A 19,617-nucleotide genomic window follows, 5' to 3' on the forward strand; every position below is an offset into this window, starting at 1 on the left:
AAGACAGCCTCTCATCACGCTGGTACCAAGGGAACTGGCAGCAAACCCCCTCACTTTAGCATTACCTTACACACGCCACAACATCACCTACCTACGGTTTGCCGGGACCACTCTGGGCCTAGGCTTCTTAACAGCTGTTTTTCAGCTTCAAAACCTCTAAGGAGATGCCGTCTGCTGCCCTGTATCAAAAAGAAAGCCAGGAACTGTCAGGCCAGAATGCATGGCAGCAATTTTAACTGATGACTTTAAGGTCTACATGCTCCTTCCAGAGCTTGCTGTTTCCCAGACACGAGCCACTGGACAGTGTGTTTATGGGGCTGCTGTCAGTGAGAGCAGAGCTGGGGCAGTAACAAAGACAAGTTTCATGGGTGTTTCTCTTGGGCTAATGCTATTCCCTCCGCCATCTCTTATCTCCATCTTTCTGGATGCAGGAGCCCTGTAATGCTCTGCATAATATCTCCTTTCCCCTCCCCGTAGGACTGATGACAAATTAGCATTTCACCCTCTGGAATGACTCTGTACAGTGAAGCGCCTGTATCTTAACACTTGGGCAAGACTTTCATTTTATTGGAAATCTCCTGTATTGTTTTATGGCCAGCTCTGCAGACTGACAATAAAGCAGGAGGAGGAGGAGTGCTTTGAGAGGTGCTCAGCTGCTCTGACTTCTGCCAACTCAGCACTTCACAAGAAAGCACTCAGCATCTGGCAGGATTGATCTCTCACTTTTTTTTTTTTTTTTTTTTTTTACCTCTCCCACCTCCTTTTTACAGTATAAATTAAGTTTAATGCCACAGCAAATGTGCAAAGTTATTCAGGGCAGAGCAAGCTAATGAACTGAGCATTGTACTGCAAGAGCAACCTCCCTGCCCATCCCGCCTCTCTTTTCTTTTTTGCATTTTAATGCTTTATCTTTTCCCAAAATAGCCACAATTCTTAGACCTATTAATATGTCCTTCATTAGAAAAAAAAAAAAAGTTCTAAAAGAAAAGATCTTTGAAAGATGTGCTTCGGATTTAATAAGCTGGACAAAATAGTTATCCCAGCAACTGGGCTGAAGAGCACAGTGGGAATGGAAACACACAGCTCCTGGTGCAGGACCGATCTCGTAGCACTGGACTGAATACAAACATGTTTTGACTGCCTAGAGGATAATACAAGCATGACTACTTCAGTAAAATAAAGAAGATAATAAATCAGGTGCCTATTTAGCACCTATTTCACAGTAGCTGCTCTCCATCTTCCACCAGAAAGGAAAGAAATAGGGAAGGAAAACAAATGAGAGATCAAAGCTGAACTGAGATACAGGAACAGTGAAAAATCATCTCAGATCAAGACTTACGGGGAGCTCTCTGGCTGTTTTCCCCCAGGTTCATTAATAACAGCTTTGCATCAAAAAGGTGTTGCTGCAAACAAAATTTGGATCCAAACACTGCTTCTTGCAGAAGGTTTTGCCCCCGGTAGAAAGATGCAGGCAGTTTGGTTCTCTGACCAGTTCTGCACTGGTGTGATGTCCCAGGTTTGTTCGTGACCTGCCTCAGTGAGCATGGAGAATCAGAACAGCACTGGAAGCAACAGCCAGGGCTGTGGGCGACCTCTGAGCTCTGTGTAACAATGCTACACCTATTTGCAGCATCCCTGCACTATTACAAGACACAAACCAATTGGGTTGATTAAATATTCAAACAAACTGGAAGCAGTAGCCTCTTCATCACTTGGAGCCTCCCAGCCTAGACCCGAACTCCTCTGAAAGATATGCTTTAGACATGCAAGTTACTTACTAGTGCCAGTAGTAGGGTAAGCAAAACAAATTCCATCAGTTAGAATATATGAGCTAATGGTCCCTTCTGGTCTTAAAAACTACAAGTCTGACGTTTCTGATTTTCATCCTGCTTACCTCTGCTGATGCCAAAGTCTGCCATGGCAAGGTGGTACCTTCACAAACAGTTGTGGCAAATGTTACTTCCTCCAGCTGCTTTCTCTTTAGGAGAAAACAATGCTTACAGTCACCTGTGAAAGAAATCAGATAAAGAATTTCCAGTCCACTTTCAACAGCAGCAAGGATTACCTGAACCTACACGTTAGGGTGCTTTGGACCCACCTGGAGCTCATGCCTTCTCTGTTTGCAGAGCTGGGGGATATTCATCGCAGCTGGGGAGCACACGGGAACAACGTGCAGGCTGGGATGAGGGGGCACCACCTCCTGATGCTGCTGCCCTCTTGAGGAGAGCTAACAGAAATAAGGACCTCCAGCAGCCACCCCACTCAGCACACAGGTGATTATTACTTTCCTGCATTGTTCAAGCAGTTCCATTAAAGGTGCTCACACTTGGTTTGATATCGCTCAGGAATGGAGGCAGCTTTAGAACAGATTATTGCTTTCCACATCAAATTAGCAACTAGAGTTTGGATGTTCACTGGCAGGAATATCTTTGCATCTTTTATATACTCCTGGGTGGCTTCCCCCTGAATCCAGATATCACATCATTTGTTTAACTTACTGAATAAAGTAATTAATACTAGGGAGTTCTGACTGCTTGGCAGAATATGCTGTTACAGCTAACAAATTTTATGTCTTTAGGCTTCACAGCGGAATTTGATTTAATTTGTCCCAAGGTTAAGAAAGACAGGGAGAAAATTTGATAGCTCCAGATCACACATTCAGAGCAATTTATCATCTTTGCCATGTGGCATGGCCAGACATGACTTCCAAGTTAAGACAGTGGTAGAAGTTTACCACTTCATCTTTGCTTTAAAGTTGCATTCATCCATCATCAGACACCATATGTCCAAAACACACTGCGTCTCCAGCCACTGGTAAGGAGAGCAGACACTACATGAAGTTATCCGCAGTATCGTGGTGTGACTTTAGTGCCTTTTGGATGAGGACCCCAACATTTTGGAATTAGTTAACTAGGTGATTAAAACCTCCATAATCCCAAGGAAAGGCAGGGAAGCATCTTTAGGACTTAAACTGTCCACTTCCCTCTGCTCAGCAGTGGATTTGGGAGCAGTGAGGCTTCCAGAGCTGCAAAAACTCGCACAGCAGAGAGACCAAGATCTCACGGAGTGAAGTGCAGAGAGTTTTCTACTCTGTGAGTCATATACCCAACCAACAGGTCACACTCAATTTCCAAAACAGGGACTACAGCATTGTAATGACAGCTTCCGAGAGGATGCGTATGAGGCTATAGCTTGTGAACAGCATTATGCAGCAATTATGTACCAAAAGAGCTCCCAGATGTGCATTGAATGTGGTAACAAAATGTCCCAGTTTATGGCATTTTCTCCCTCTCTCCCTCTCTTTTGTCATTGTCCTTTAGGAAGTGAAAGTGAAGAATAAAGCTCTATTTTTAGAAACAAGTCCAGGTTCTAAAAAGAGAGCAAATTAAGTGCAGAGATTTTCTAGGCAAAGGCGAATGGCACACTGCAGGCCAACTCAAACATCCCTGCGGGGACAGACCCACATCCCCAGTCTCAGTGGAGCTGGGGCTGTCCCCACCAGAGCAGCACCCAGCTGCAACACAGGAAAATCAAAGACGGGAAGGAAGACCAGAACCAGCTCTCACAGAAGTGCCACCCTGGAGAGACCTGAGCAGGTTTACCTGCCCTTTCCCCTGCACATGTCTAATTGGGAACTGCATTTGACTCTAACTTACCTTTGCGACAAATGCTTAAATTAGCCAAGTCATGTTGCCAATGATTCACAGAATACCTCGAAGGGTACAAGCCACTTACTTGTAAGATCTTCCTAAAGGTTAATTCGATTTTGAGGGCTGATTTCGGCATTAGGTTTCTACTGCGGTTTCCCTGAATGGCTTCATCTGTGAACCTCTGGATGAGACAGAGCCATCTGTCATTGTTCCAAGTTAACAAGAAGCTGGGTGGAAAACAAAAGGAAAGCATTGTAACATACATGACAGGAAGTTAAATTAAGTCATCTACGATTAAAGAACTTGGATTACAGAGATCACAGATTCTACTGCAAGATCTGAACTGATATCGCTCATCTTTAAATCCCTAAGACACGGGGCTTGACTCTCTGCTCCCTCTCATGGCCAAGATGTCTGGGACTCACTCTGATTTTGCCCCAGTGCCCTCAGCAAGGAACCAAAGCATCACCATCAGCCCACCATTAGTGGTCTCCCAACCAGGCCGCTCCAGATTTTGCCACAGCAGTACGTCTGCCTCATCAGGAGCAGTAGTTCTGTAATTCACGCTTGTGCCAGAGCCAGCCAGGGCATGTGTCCAGGATCCTGACTCTAATTACTTATGCTGCCCTGCTCAGGCAGTTCCTAACATGATTTATTTTAAGGACGACAAAAAATGATTATTGCTGATCACTTAAAATAACTATCTTTCTAAGCACCTGGCAGTTTAAGTCTAAAAGTGTGTAACAGAGGGTCCAGATCCTCATAAGAGACACAAGCCCTTCAATTGAGTGGGCAGTTTGGGACACAGCGGCACATTTACTGCAGTCTCCTTATTAATGCCTCTCAGTAAGGCTCTTCTGCAGGAATCTCTGTGCCTCCAAGGCTGCAAACCTCGCCTGAACACCTCCCCATCACACGGACCATGTGTGCTGTTCCATGTTACATACAACGTGCTGCTTCTTAGTCTTTTTATCCCATTCATTTTTTTCTCTAATCATCTTTAGGGGCTCTTTGGGAGACAAACAGTTGTGATTTGTATGTACAACCACCTACAACAAGGAGGGCCTGGATTCTCAGTCCAAACAATAAATAATATTTAATATAGTCCAGGCATGACTAGCCAGTTTCTACCTAAAAATGTCAATAAAGCAGGGCCATATTGATGCAGAGAGACATAAAATGTGAACTCCTTCAATACATACACTTATTTGTCTCAGTTTGTAAGGCTAGGAAGGAAAGAGCTGTTAGCAGTGAATAGTATTTTATTAGCATCATAAACCCCAAGAGCAAAGTTTGTGTCACAGGGAACTGCACATGCATTTGAAGACTTAATTTATGTTTTTGACTCCTCTTTTTTTTTTCCTTCTCTTTTTTTTTTTTCAAGTAAGGATACAACATTATTTAAGATACAGACTAAAAGACTCTGGATACACCTGTGGATGAGAGGAATCTTCATGCAAAAGGTAAACCCACATCCTACTGACATCCTGTCAAGTAACAAGAGTTCAGTAGCATTTGAACATTAACTACTAGCATATATTTACACTGCAAAGGTGCTCAAGAGCTTCAGAAAAAAATACTATTTCACATGCACCAGGTTCTGAGCAAACAGTATCCTGAAATGCCAGCAAGCTCATAAGGAGAAGGAGAAGGAAGAGACTTACGGGGGTGACTTGCTGAGAACTCCAACAAGTTACCAGTGGAAAATGAGTGAAAATAGGAAAGAAAGAGTGGCTTTTGTTGGCTTTCCATGAATAGGACTCACAGTGATAAAGAAGCAGATCTGCAGCTGGTGCAAAGCTGCACTGACAGGAGATGTACGCTAACCTACAGCACCTGAGAGCCCAGTCCTGCCCCAGCTGGCTTCAGCCACCACCGAGAGCCATCTCCACTGCAAACACTTCAAAACGAGGGGGCAAAACTCCTCCAGTTCTTGGTCATTCTCCTGCACCTCTACCAGTGCTTTCATTTTTCAAGATGGGTCAGGTTTTGATAATGATAGGAAATAGTTATTGCAGTACAATTGCAATCAACCATTGTTAATCAGCAAATTACAGCTTTCCATGCATTACAAAGCATTTAAGTACCAGCTGCTTATTCTGGTATATTTATGAGGTAACAATTCTGCAGAGCAAGTTCTCCGTCTATTACAGCGCAGTTAAGTCTCTGCAAATATGGCTTTAATGACCAAGGAGCATTTATTTAAGATTCTGTAGCCTGCCTGTTACAGTGAAGCGAAATTAGACGTGTAGGTGAGTGCTGTAGGCACAGCACTAGAAGTTTTATGACAAAAGAAATAGGCTGCACAAGTAGCTGTGGAAAAGCTGTTCTGCAGGGCTGAGGATAAAACTGAGCAGCATGGTGCAGGTTTTTCAGCAGCCTATCGAGCAGTAAAAGTGTTTGTGGCTCTGAGCAGCAAGGTGAGACAAATCTCGTATGTCACAGCACAAACACAAAGGCTCGGCAAGTTCAGGAAGGAATGGCTTTCGTGGGGGAAAATGTTCCCCTGCTCTTCACTAGGGTAAGGCCAAACACAACTTCGGCTCCGCAGAGCTGTAGCGAGGGTGTGAGATCCGGGGAGCAGACCCAGCACAGCTCTGCTGCCTTTGTCTTCAGGGTTTTGTAAGCACAGCCAAATGATCACTGTCTACAGAGCCAAAACTACCCCGAAGAACAGTCTGAAGCCCCAGTTAAGGCTTTATGATATTCCTAATTACGTGCCTTGCGTTGGTGCCTAGGGAATCCTCTGCCCTTTCCATCATGCTCTTGAATCCTGCACTGTGCTGTGTGCTGTACAGGCACCAGACAGAAGGCAGCCCTGCCACGGGGATGTTGCTTTTCAGAGCAAAGTAAAGAATATTTTAAGACATGGTGTGTGTGACATTGCAGTCAGCTTCACAAGTGTTAATGGCATAAATCTTCAAGGCATGGTGAGTCAGCCACGTGCATGGCCATCAACCCAGGCTGAAACAAAACCAGGGGGTTCACCAGTTCCTGTCTGTCCTTCTGAAGGAGAAAAGAGCAATTTACTTGTCCCCACTCCTGGAAGGGGTGCAGGGAAAGGAATGAGAAAAGGATTGGATTCTACTTTCCTTCCACTTTGGACCTGCAGGCATTGCTCCTTTTAAATGCCTCATTGAAGAAAAGTATTGTTTCTTTCCATTCCCCCATCTTTGCAATTTCAACTTATTTGCTGTTTTGTTTTCTTTTCTCTCTCATTTCACAACTTTTAACCTTGCCTAGCTGTCCATCTCAAATGATAATGAACTCTTTCTTCAGCCAGGGAAGTGTTTTAAAGCTCTAGCAGTTTTATTTTCTAAATGACACCACCGGAGAAGATGGGAGGGAAAAATTAAATCAGAAAGGCTGTCAAGAGTTGCCCCTCTACAAAAACCATTAGCTGCCTCTTCCCGGTGAAAGGCAAATTCTGCTGCCAGATCTGTAGACTGATCCTACAGTAACTGGTAGTGTTTACGAAATAATTAAGTGCAAGTGAGGAGAAAGAAGAAAACAAAAAGTATGCAAGGCTGTTAGGCTGCATTCTCCAAGAATGCTCGGTCCCAACAGACCCATGTTTCAAGTCGTGAAAATATGTAGTGCTTCAGCATGTGGCTGAACACAACAGCGACCGCCACTGGGTGACCCAGAAAAAGAGACGAGTAATGAAGTTGTCTTCCTTGTGCTCCGGGGCTGAACGCAACACAGACTGCTTTGCAGCCTCAAAAGCAGGACACGGGCAGAAAAACCCAAGAGCAACATATAAAACCGATAAGTGAGAGAGTACTTATTTTAATTATAAACCGGACCAAATAAATTAGAAATTCAATTACAATGCCATTCACTGACAAGAAGTTCAAAACACTCAGGCTATTAGTGGCACAAATTAACTGTAGGAGATAACAGGATTTGTGGGGAGCAATCCTGTACCCTAGTTTTAATGAAAACATTAAGGTTGAAGCGAGGCCAAGTATGCATTTTGGAAGGACCGACCCACCCACATTTGTATAATCCCCCTGTTAAGGCACACGCCTCCACCTCAGGATCTTAAATATAGCAGGTGTTGAGGAAACGGAATTACAGCTACCTCCTGCTGATGCCCATGCCCACGGCAGGGTCCATGGGCAGAAGGCAGGGAGAGTTTTCTCCCTGCGGAGAAACAGGGAAGTAATTAAAAATTTTTTTTTTCAGAATGTTTTTCCTGAGCTCATTAAAAATGCCTGGATTTTGGAAAAGACAGAGCTGCTCTACTGTACAGGCATTTGTGTGGCTGAGAATACTCATCAGCATTGACAGAAAACAATACAGCCTCGCCTTAAACACAGCAGCAGGATTGAACCTTGTTGTAGGCACCTGCCTCCCCAGGGAGGCCAGATGCTGCCCCGGCTCCGTGGATGTAAATCCCTTGGCTATTAAAAGATGTTTTAGGTTTGGCCTGACAGAAACTGAGAGCAAGATCTGAAGTCCTGAGTTCCCCCTGGTTTGTAGCTTGCTGCCTCGAGGAGATGACCCCACAAGCTACAGATTATTAAATCACATTCCTTCGTGCTCCTCCTAAAGGGTCGATATCCCGAGTCTCTCTCATCCTCCCAAGCTAACCTAATATGAATAATGCACAGCTACCTGGGGGTCACTGCTTATTGGACTGTGGCCAAAGAGCTCTCTCAGCAGATCAGGAGCCAATCAAGTTCATTTCAATATTTATTTTTAATCCTCCATTCTGAAATTATAAATGTTTAATGCTATGCTCTGACTAGGAAAGCAAAGCAAAGGCGGAGGAGAGACTGGACCAGACCAACCAACAATTTCACACTAATTGGCACCCAAGTACTTGCTGCTCCTCATGCCTCTTAATATTCCTCAGTGAACACAACTTACGTACTCGAGGCCTCCAAGAGCCTGCGAGGACAGAGGTCGGAGGACAGCAAGGAATAAGAGATGTAAGCGAACTGAAGATGGAGGAGAGCAGACTGAAAAGTAATTTACAGCTTGCCCAAAACCCACCTGTAGGCTTCCCTAATCATGATTTAAAGACAGGCACCCAACTCCTACCAAACACCACGAGTAACAAAGGCTTCTTGATGGGGATTCTGTTTTCCACGGAGAACCATTTAATAAGTTTCACTCAGGAAGTCTCTGTTCCCAATAAAGACTTAACAAAGTTAATTAGACTAAACAGTAATTATCGTGTCTCTTCATTGTTCAATTATCTTGCTGAACTGGTGTTTCCTGATTAATTTTCTGATTAAAATGTATTAAATTGAAAAGTGCTTGCAAACACGAGATGACAGGTTCTCTCCCGCGCAGCAGGATTTCCGGAGGTCAGGAGGCAGGGGGAGGCTGACACCCGCCTCACAAATCGTGCCAGCTCCGCACAAAACACAGCCAGAGGGCAGGACGAAGACAAAAAGCTTCACGGAAGCACAGAGACAAGGACGCAGGGCCCTGTTTCGACGCGCTCTGCACTAACACCCTTGCCGTGTGCTCCTCCAGCTTACAGCCCCTACACACGGCAGTGGTGCACGTCTCCTTTGCCTGTCTCCTGCTCATCCACGCCAGGCTGTCACGTCCCTCTGCTATTTTACCTTTCTCAGGTCCCTCGGGCACTACCAAGTCTGTACCTGACTGAGGTACGGAGCAGCCCACAGCTCTGCAGTGGAGCTCCATGCAGCTCCTTGCCTGCAAAATGTCCCGGCGATGCAGGCTGTGCTCTCCTGCTCGCCCCTCATCAGAGCAGCCAGCACAGAGGAGTGAGATCCGTGGCTGAGCTTGGAGCACGGTGTCCAGCAAGGCAAGGTAACGTGGCTTTGGGCCTCATGCTGCTCCTTCAGACATCATTCTCCTGCAGTGTCATGAAGGAGCTCCACTCCTCTCTTACCCACTGCGTAGCATCCCAGCCATCCTCACCAAGGCCTCATCCTGCATCCCTCAGAGCAGTTCTCCTGGTGGGACCAACATAATTTCAATGTGACCTTAAAGAAAATTCAGACCCACAGAATTTTGTGATCTATCAGTAGAAGGCATCTTCACAAATGGCACTTAGGAGCCAGAACAATGCTGCTTTCCAGATGCACTGCTTTAGTATTCACTCTTTGCAATCCGGTAATCACTGGCATTTTGATCATAGCTCCTGATACCATTTGCATATCTTTTATATGACAAATCAGAAAACTGGATTAATTTTTCTTTCTTTGCTTTAATATCACCTATGGCTGGGAGGAAACAAACAAACTCATTCTCTCCTTCCCCCAAATCCTTGTGATTAGGTTATGAGAGCCCAAGACTTATTATAAATTATTGAAAGGACACAGCTGAGCCCAATTCCCACAATGGGCTTGTTTTGAGTTCCATAATGCTAGTAATTCTTGATTAAGCCCCATCTAGCATGAGGCAGGAAGGATGAGACACATCATGGAAGCTCCAGCGTGACTGACACCAGAAGAGCTCAGCTCTGAACGAACGTGCAGTTGTGCATGGGAATCAGTGGGCTCCCAGCAGACAATTTAGGAGGCACAAAGGAGGTTTCTTCTCTTTCTGCTTGCACTTTTGGAAATTTGAGGCACAGCTCGTAGCTGTTGGTGAGGCCAAGCCAGCCTTCTGCACAGCACTGCCGAGTTCAAAAGGCTGCTGCTGACCGAGGCTGCGCAGGGGTCCGGGTCTCCTTGCTGAAAGGCAGAGGATGGGCTTTCATTTTTTTGATGTTTGTTCTTGCTCTTAAGAAAGGCATATTTACGGACGTGGACTAACAACACTAATGTTTTGGGTTTCCTGCTGCATGATATACGTTTTCTTGGTCTATTTCAAATCACACTGATAAAGACTAAAGCTGAGATTCAGATAGGGAGTTAACTTTGTTTATGATGTACTAAGCCTCTGAAAAGAGCTGCAGCTCAGCTAAGAATAAGCATCTATCTGAGAGCTAACAGCTTAGACCTCCGGATAAAACACAGACAGAAGCAGCATTTACAATAGCTTCATCAAACACAGTTATACTGAAACTGTTTTTACAAACATCTGACATTTGCCACAGGTGTAGAGTCATTCCAAAGGCCAAGACGAAAAATAGAATTCTAACGGCCCGAGTAGGTTTTGTGTTTTTTTTAATAATCATCTAATCATAAGTAATGAATCAAAGTGCTCCCTGGCTCCTAAGCTATGATTTGGCAAACAACTACAATTATAAAGCCCAAACCTAATGACTACATTTTAACGCAGCCCTGTGCTTAGCAGCTTACAGTAACATTTATCCTGCATCAGGCTGAAAGGAGATGTCCGTGGGGAGTTAGCTGTGAAATGTTTGATTTCAAAAGCCTGCGGCAAGTCGATTCATGTCTATTTAATTTTTCCAGGCAGTTTCACTGGAATGTTGTATATAAATCAAATACATGGCTAGCAGCGGAGACGTAGCAAGTTGTGGAAATACTGTATGATTTTAATTAAACTCCACGCACAAATCAGGCAGTAACGAAGGTGGAAGGGGAGAGAAGGAGAATTGTTTCACCCTGGACAAGCCAATATTTTTATGCAGAAAAACAAATAACCATTTATGGTGAAAAATCTGCTTCCAAAAGCAGTGTTTTGTCATTGTGCTGATACTTGTAATCAATTTAAACCTGGCTGAAACTGTGCTTGAGCATAGAACACAACGCAGCCTGCAATGGAAGTTAATTAGACCGTACCAGCTCAGCCGTGCCCATCCTCTAGTTGCTGCCCAACTTCAGGGGCTGTGTGAAGCAGTTTGCTCCCCGACAGCCACGCTGTAAAGGCAGAATTGGTAACCAGTGTTCTACCAGTGGTTATGGGGCCATCTTCTATATCACCCTGGCACAGCAGCAATGCAGAGCCAGCAGCCATTGCCAGAGGGGGAAACTAAAAACTCCTTTTCAGCCGCCCCTTGCCACCTTCTGTGTCTGCTGGGAATTGTGCTGAAATTGGCAGCATTCAGCAACAAGGCTGGACAGAGCCATGAAGCAGGCAGGCTAGTAAATGGGAAAATAAGATGGAAGCAGCCATCCAGCAGCCTCTCAGTTAAAGGTCAGGACTTCTGGAACAGGGCCCTGGTAAAACTATTTTTATTCTTTGCTGCCATGGGACTTGCTTTTGAAGATTCAGGAGCAGACTGAAGCTTCAGTGTTTTCTGTACAGAAGAGGGAGGGTTCTAGAAAATCCCCAAGTATCAGGGTGGAGTTCCTTGTCTACCTTAGCTGCATAAGCCATTAAGCAGTGTACATTTACTTTCCCCTCTCCCCATTCCCTGTAAAGCAGAAAAAACAACCGTGCCTAATAACTAATAGGCATTGCAAGGATAAACACATCAGATAGCAGACACTAAGATAATGTGGTCTATAAATACCTTGGGTAGATAGAAATCTCCTTCCCTACCTAAGGACCAGGGAGATATGAAAGTTGTCTGCTTGCAAAACAAAGCAATATACCTAATAGCATTCAACAATTAAATCATTGCCTTGAATGGAGAAGTTGTGCTTACAATACATCTGCACTACAATAGGCTGAAATGCAAAGGAATTTCAGTAACAGAAGCACTGCAGGAACCAGCTGACATGAGAAATGAAACGTGGCACGCATCGCACGAGGCTACACGGAGGGAGGCCTCAGCAGAGAAGGCAAAGCATGTGTGAAGAGATCCTGAGGCCAAGAGGATCAGAGCAGCAGTGGGGCACTGCTGTGGCTCACCCAGGGCACCTCCTGCTGCCCTCCTCACAGCCCTGCACCAGGCAGGTTGGATTCTGATCAATGCACACTTCAGGCAGGGATCCGCAGCCGCTCAGCCCATCGACTCAGAGACATCTCTTATGCAGCAGGGACCCATTAGCTCCGATTAAAGCCACAATATCCCAAATCCCGTGAGGTTCTGTGGTGCCGAAGCTGTAATGAATTTTGCAGGGTTTTTCTCCTCCTTTTCCCCACCTCAATCATTCTCAACTACTGGGCATGAATAATACAATAAGGTGTTGCCTGGTGATTGCTGTTGTGTTTTCCTTTACAAAAGCATTCAGGGAAGGAAGCAGACTAGAAACTGCCTGAAGGAATCAGTTGTTTAAAGAAGGCTACCAGGGGGCTGGGGTTCTGCAAATGCAAGATGCTCCAGAGACTGATCACGGGTCCCAGGAATGTTTGTTAGAGGCACTCAGAGCCCGCTGCCCGGTTTCCCAGCAGAGTGTCTTTGCAGATCCGGTGCTTGTCTCCTCACACACTGCGGCACTGGAAAGGAGCAGGGGTCTTGGTGCAATCCGGTGCGTGTAACTAACGCTGCTGGGTAAGGTGCTTCACCGTCTTTTGCTACAAAAACAAATAGGGCTGTAAAAAAGGAAGAGTCTCATAAACAAACAAACAAAAAAAAAACAAACAACAACACACTATTTGGAGCTGAGAAGGTTTTTTCCTTACTCTAAGTCAAGCAAGCCCAGCCCCCAGAACGCTTCTAGACAGTGATATGGAGCGGAGCCAGGTCACATCTTCCAGGATAGGTTTGCTGCCATCTGAAAGAAAAGCTTTCAGCTTTAACCTCTCTACAGCAAGAAGTCTAGAGGCAGGCGTTTTTAAAAGAATGCAAAAGAAGCCCCCTTCTCCCCTTTGAAAACCACATCTAGCCCTCTCCTGTCAATGCATGCAGGCCCAGGAAGAGTATGTTAAAGAATTCAAAGACACACTCCATTCAGAAGCCAATGCAGCGTGGGTTTCTGAAGTGGCTGATCACCATTCTTGAATTGTCTTCTTGGGCCAATTATATGCTGGTTGGAAAGCAGCAACTCCAGCGCAGCTACTTGAGACTCAAGAGTAGAGGCAATAAGCAAAAAATTGGATGCTGGTTCCGTTCCTTGCACTTTCTAAAATGAATCATGCTGTGAACCATCTTGAACGAAAGGGGCTCAGTTTCTGACCTGTGGATGGGCTGTACCCTGACACTTGTCTAATTGCCTACTTAGATTGCAAACTGCACTTTGGGAGGCTTTGCACAATGCAAAGAACAGTCTCAGCTGTAGCCTTTAGATAACACAGCAATACAGACAAATAGCAGAACTAAATGCTCTCGGAAGGTATTTACCCCTCTAATCTAATGATATTGCTTTGTACAGGCGTGATGTACTTAAATACAGATAGTGAAGCACTGTATTGTAGGGTAGTGCTTCAGCAAGGAAAGGAAAAGCAGGAGAAGTCACAATATTCCAGGTCCAACCTGATCCCATCCGGGGGAGCCATTAAGAACAGGAATACTTCAATAAGGAACAAAACCTCAAGGAATAAATGCTCCTGGTATATTTAACGATGCACCAGCCTCCGGTGTACGCAAAGAGCAAGGCAATTAATAAAGTATATTTAGCACACTAAGCTGAGGTGTGCAGCTCCCACAGTAGCTGAGATACAGCAATTTAAATAACGTTTATCTTAAAGATCAGCCTGGCTGTGACTACAGCTGGCGAGTTCTGTCTTCTGCTCTGCAGATGCGCTGCTTTTCTCACCGGGGGGGCACTCACTGCTGCATCTGTTCCCAGAGAGCTGCAGCTCTGGGCTGCAATGGTGGGTGCAGCATGGAGCAAAGGGCTGGGATGCTGCTGAAGCAGCCCAGGTGCCTTGGGTGAGGAAACCACCAAGAGCTTGCGGGCTGTTCCCTGGTCTGTGCAGACTGGAAACACGAAGGGAGCAGATGGTGCTTTTCTTCCACTGCTCAGTCCTCATCCAGATTTGAAACCAAGAAGAAAAGATGCCTTTTCCCTCCAAAAAATAAAAAATTATATACTGAGGTTCTCCAAGCCATAGGATGCTATGGATGCAAAGTTTTCACGGTCTCATAAAACAAGTTGATGAAATTTGTGGAACGCAAAGCCACTAAGACCATGCACACTTCTAAAGCTGCATCTTAACTCAGGTGTTCAGTAGGTATCTGATTAAAAATAAAAAACCCAAAGCCCTTTAAATGCGTGTGAAACTCTTGGCCCAAATCCTTGTATTGTCACACTAACTGTGTCATGGCAGCCCAAAAGAAACCAGTCACCCCGTGCAGCAGCCTGCTCTGCAATGCGAAGCCCTGCCTTCCAGCACAGAGTGTGACCTTTCCAAGCACAATTAGATTAAAATGGTTTAAAATATACGTAGGGAGAACAAGAATAGACAGTTATTTCTAGTGAAAACGGAGATTTGGGAAATTATAATAAGCCTCATGTTTCAGTGCTGAAAAGACTCTAATTATGAAGGTTAAGAGCAAGACCTGCTTGAGTGGGTTATTCGCTATTATTGGTCCCATACCCCCTGCAAGTAGCTGAGGCTGGGTCAGAGGGAACACAAAGAGACGAGCACATTTCTCCCTGAGAAGTCCCACTTCTTACCTCTGCAGCAATGATACCAGTTGTCCCACAGAGACAGAAAACACCACCACCACTGCTCTGACCCAGTACAGGAAATACCACAGCCAGGGAGTTTCCCAGCAAGTACTGCTAGGGAGGGGGCACAGAGTTTGCCTCCTCAGCAAGCTGAGCCTAAAGCCTTCAAATGCTTTATACAAATGCTGTTATACAAGAGTTATTTTTTAATTTTTTTACTATTAAATATCATTAGTCTTTATGACAGCCACTAAAAAACTGTCAGTAGTTGGGACTAGAGCTGTCTTTGAGCAGATGAAATGTTTTCACTCCCTTTGAACTCACTCGCTGACTATTCCCAGCCTGTGGCCACCCAGTTTGCCACTAGGTGCCTGGCATTCAAGTCTCAAGGATAAAAGAAGCTGGTTTAAAACAAAATTAATATCCTGTATGGAAGGCTGTACTGCAAACTCTGAATCAAAGGAGAAAATAAAGACCTGAGCTAAGCAAAATCGGTATGCAAATGATTAGTTAAACTTCCAAGATTTGACATAAAGGTTTTGAAAGAAAAACATTTGGAAATCATGTAGAGAGCCTGACTCTGAAAACAGATGAGCCTTTGGAGTATGCACCTTGTGTGTTGTTACCTGCTGTTCTCTTACTTTTTTAAAGCATCAGCTTACCGCAGGACCTCAGGTGTAACTGAGGGGTGACCTGTCCTTGAGTTTCTAAGCCCCAAAGACAAAAAGATGGGGACCTACTCCTGGAGGAGGAGGTGGAAATCCCCCATGGCACTCCCACAGCACAGTGCCTTCAGCGACAGGGAGCAGATTCAACAAGGTTGGCACCCACTGATGCTCCCAAACAGCCCCCAGCGACCCCACAGCCCCACCATCCCTGCTCTGGGTGCATCTCTTTCTAAGAAGCCTCTGGAAACAAACACCTGCTCTTCTCAGACTTCACAAGAAGTTGTTAAAAGAGAGCTACAGGCCCAGCCACATCCATATGTGGCTTTTATAGCAAGCCAATACTCACTATTTTTTTTTTCCCCCTGAAATATTTTCTCCAGCTCTTCCCAACACTAACAAACAGCCATCTTTCTCATGTTAAAATCAGTCCTGCAGCACTGGCTATTGCAGCTTGCTGCCGACCTTAGCCCCCTGTTCCCCCAGATCTAACAAAACTATTAGAGTTCCTTAGAAATTGTAACAAAACATCTGTTTCCTTTATAGCAGCTGCCACCTGGAGAATACAGCCAAAGCCAAAGCTCTCCTGACCTGAATGCTACCTGTCTGTGGAAACCGCGCTGTTTCTAATAGCAGCCATAAGGATACTTGGCACTTCGGCAGCTTTTAAAGTGCTCTGCAAACAGCACAGAGGCCCCACAGCCCCAGCACGTAAAGATGTTCCTTTTAGAGGAAGGCGGGCGTCTGCTTTCCCCACGGTCTGCAGGCAGGAGCGGAGGAGGAGGCCTGGGGAGCGCTGCAGGTGCTCAGTGCCCCACACTGCAGCCAGCCGCCGCCTCACGGGCAGGCCAGGCAGGGCTGCAGGAGGTGCTTTGAGGGCTGGACACAGCACCCTGAGGCCCTGCTACCCACCAGCACTTCATCTGGCACCCAACTTGCCTCACAGCTCGGCCCAGGGCACGACGCTGCCCATCCCCTGGTGGCACTGAGGCTTGGGCCCACGGCCCTGCCTGAGGCACCTTGGGGTGATCAGACACCCTCACCAGGGCTGTCATCGATGGGGACGGACAGAGAGGCGGTGACTGGGAGCTGAATCACACCTGGGAGCCCTCTCTGTTCACTGACTCAGGCCGGCAGCTTCCTACGTGGAAGGAAGGAGAGCCGGGATGAGCCCAGGACGAAGGCACCGCACCGCCTCCCCGACAGGCGCTGCGCCAGCTCTGCCGGCTGCTGCAGTCACCGGTGCGGCTGCTGCAGGCCATTTATTGCTGCCCTTCCATCGGAGATGATTTAATCTCCAGGGGATAACTGATCAGCAGCAATGAGAGAAGAAAAGAGCCCATTCAGATTATAAGAATTAAAGCTTCAGAAACGGGCAAGATAAGAAAAGGGAAAAGCGTGGAAAAAATATCGACCATTCTGAAGCAAACAAAAGCCTCTATAATAGATTAAACAAACAGACAATGCATCCCCAAACTATTCTTTACAGTGGTCTGACAGATAGACAGCAGACTGAAATAATTAATGGTGTCCTAGTATAGCCGAATGAACGACCATATGCGAGCGTTGACAAAACAATCTTTTTTTTTTTTTTTTTTTCTTGTGGCAAGTTGCAAACTGTGCAAGGCATCAACTCTGTGTCTACAGATGAAAACTGACACCTTCTACAGGCTTCTCCTGCTCTTGGGATAGGAAAGACAGATCTGCAAGGTATGGGGTTATGGGGAGGGAGGGAACAGACCGACTGACAGCCTGGGTTTGCAGCCATTGAAAAATGGCTTTTTGCAGGACTTGGGGTTTGATGCAAGCGAGAATTCAGATGACCGAAGAAGCATTCGAGAGGAAGCTGTTGTGGGAAGCCCATGAGATGTGGCCACCTCCCTCTTACTCATTTAGCATGGGGCTGTAGCAAAGGCTGTCACCTTCAGCCATGAAAGAAAAACAAAAGAGGTTTGTTGGCCAAATGGCCACAGGCTGGAAGAACTACAGCACAGTAACCTTGGGACCAGGCTTGGTTGGTGGCCTGGCAGGGATGGCACAAACCTGTCAGAAGAAGAATTGCAGCAAGGAGAGAGAGACATCAGCACAGATGCATAGGGGCAAGAATGCTTAGCCCTTCCTCCCGTTGGTGCTCTGATTTTTCACAAGCATTGAATTTACTCGTTGTATTTTCCATATTGATATCCATTAACAAGTGCACTTGAAATGGCTGAAAAAAAATGTTACGCAGCAAGCCAAGGAAGTCTCTTGGAGATGCTCCAGACTGGCAGAGCTGAGTTAGAATGTAAATCCAGATTGACTCTTCGTGGGCTAGGCCAGACATAAATCCACAGCAGCTCTATTAAGGGCGCTCCCAGTTCACTGACTTGGAGATTTGCTTCAGTTCTGGGGCTACTCTTGAATTCACTGAAACTGAATAGAAAACAGGTTCCGTCCCCTTGAGCTCAAAGTCTTCTGGACTTGTGCATGCTTTCTTTCTATATCATCATGTGCACAGCTCTCCCCTCCTTTGTGTTTTTATTTCAAATGCAAAAAACCCACCTATGTCAGTTTGACAGCCGAAGGCATTAAACCCACCTGCCACTCGATCACAAAAATCAGCCTGAATGCCAGACAAGACCACACAAACACCTTTAACTGCAATTAGAGGGATGGCAGGAGAAATGCTGGAGCTGTAAATATTCATCTTGCCTCCAGAGCCTCCTTTGCTAAAGGTCATTTGAGATTAGACAAACAGGCTGTAACTGACACTGAATGATCCCGTCTGCATTTTGAGGGTGTTGTAAGACACGGGTTTAATGGACCCAGACGATACAGGTGATTCACAAGTGCAGTCACTCTCTCCGTAATGAATTCCTTTCTAACTCCCAGCCTCTTCCCTCCAGGAATCCCCCTAACACCTTTAATTTAAAAGTACCGTAATCTATTCCCCTTCTGCTGTCTCTTAAAGTTGATTTCCTCCTTGGCGCTTTGCAGCCACGACATTTTCACTGCTCTAGTTACTTCTTTTGTTTGTCTTGCTTTTGGATGAGGAGCCGCAGGCTCCTGTTCCTCCCTTCTCTCAAGGTACTCACCAGGATTGCTTCTGAATTTCCTTTCTTTTCCCAACTCACAGAGATGCAAACTGCTGCTAGAGACTGGCATATTCCCATCTATCCCAAGCATCGCTGGTGTTTATGGTCTCACCGTGCAACGGGAAAGAAAGTAATAATAATAAAAAACATGCACCAAAAATATTCAGCTATAATGAAAATCAATCCCGCTCTACTGGATATTTTAGTGCCTAATTATGGTATCCAGATTTCACAGCATTGGCTTCAATGACTGACAAGTGGTCTCTAAATGAGCCAGCAAAGACTTGCTTTTACAGGCACCAGGTCCATGAATCTTGGTCTCGTCACTGACTTCCAACCCAGTTTCCACATCACGCTCAGCAGCCCTTCCTTCTGTGCAAAGGTGTTTCCCATCCCACAGGAACTTTCAAGATGAGGAAAATGAAATGTTTTCTTTGGTCTTTCTTTTGACAGGGTCAGGAAGATGATGACAGAGGACAGAGTCATGAATCTAGTGCGAGTGATCCCTGTTGAAATGTTTAAAGACGACTGAGGAAGAGAAATGGATGGTCTTCAGGTCAGGGAGGACTCAGGACTAACACTGAATTTTTGCCCCTGCATTGTTAGTCTTTTCATTTAGGTCAGTCACTGCTGAGTCAAATCACAGCTCTTTTTTGGCACGGTCCACTTTTCCTTCCTCACATCTTTAATGACAGCGTACGCACAGGGCTCTTGTAAAACATGAACTTTGGCTTTCCAGCCTTCCTTTCCAACACACAAGCAACACACCACAACTACAGCTCTCCATCCGTGTCCCAGCAGGGGCCCTGAGCTCTTGTTTTGCCCAGATAATCCAAGATGCCTACTTCAACTCTATACCTAATGTGGCATGTGTCTTTAGGAGATTATTTGA

The 19,617-nt window shown here is 45.6% G+C and overlaps 1 protein-coding gene across 4 annotated transcripts in view; it reads right to left on the minus strand.

Annotated features, from left to right (window-relative positions):
• The window catches only part of LOC137842910 (gap junction beta-5 protein-like), a 165,453-nt gene that overhangs the window by 72,047 nt on the left and 73,789 nt on the right, over positions 1-19,617 (minus strand). Inside the window, exons 9-11 of one of the 4 annotated variants that reach the window (XM_068657566.1) lie at positions 3,736-3,877; positions 1,895-2,007; positions 92-179 (exon numbers count right to left, since the gene is read on the minus strand). The gene's annotated coding sequence lies outside the window, so the exon portion shown is untranslated. The other 3 variants (XM_068657567.1, XM_068657570.1, XM_068657569.1) reach the window with 3 other exon arrangements.

Source organism: Anas acuta, chromosome 21 (genome assembly GCF_963932015.1).
Source record: "Anas acuta chromosome 21, bAnaAcu1.1, whole genome shotgun sequence".
NCBI classification, from domain to species: Eukaryota; Metazoa; Chordata; class Aves; order Anseriformes; family Anatidae; genus Anas; species Anas acuta.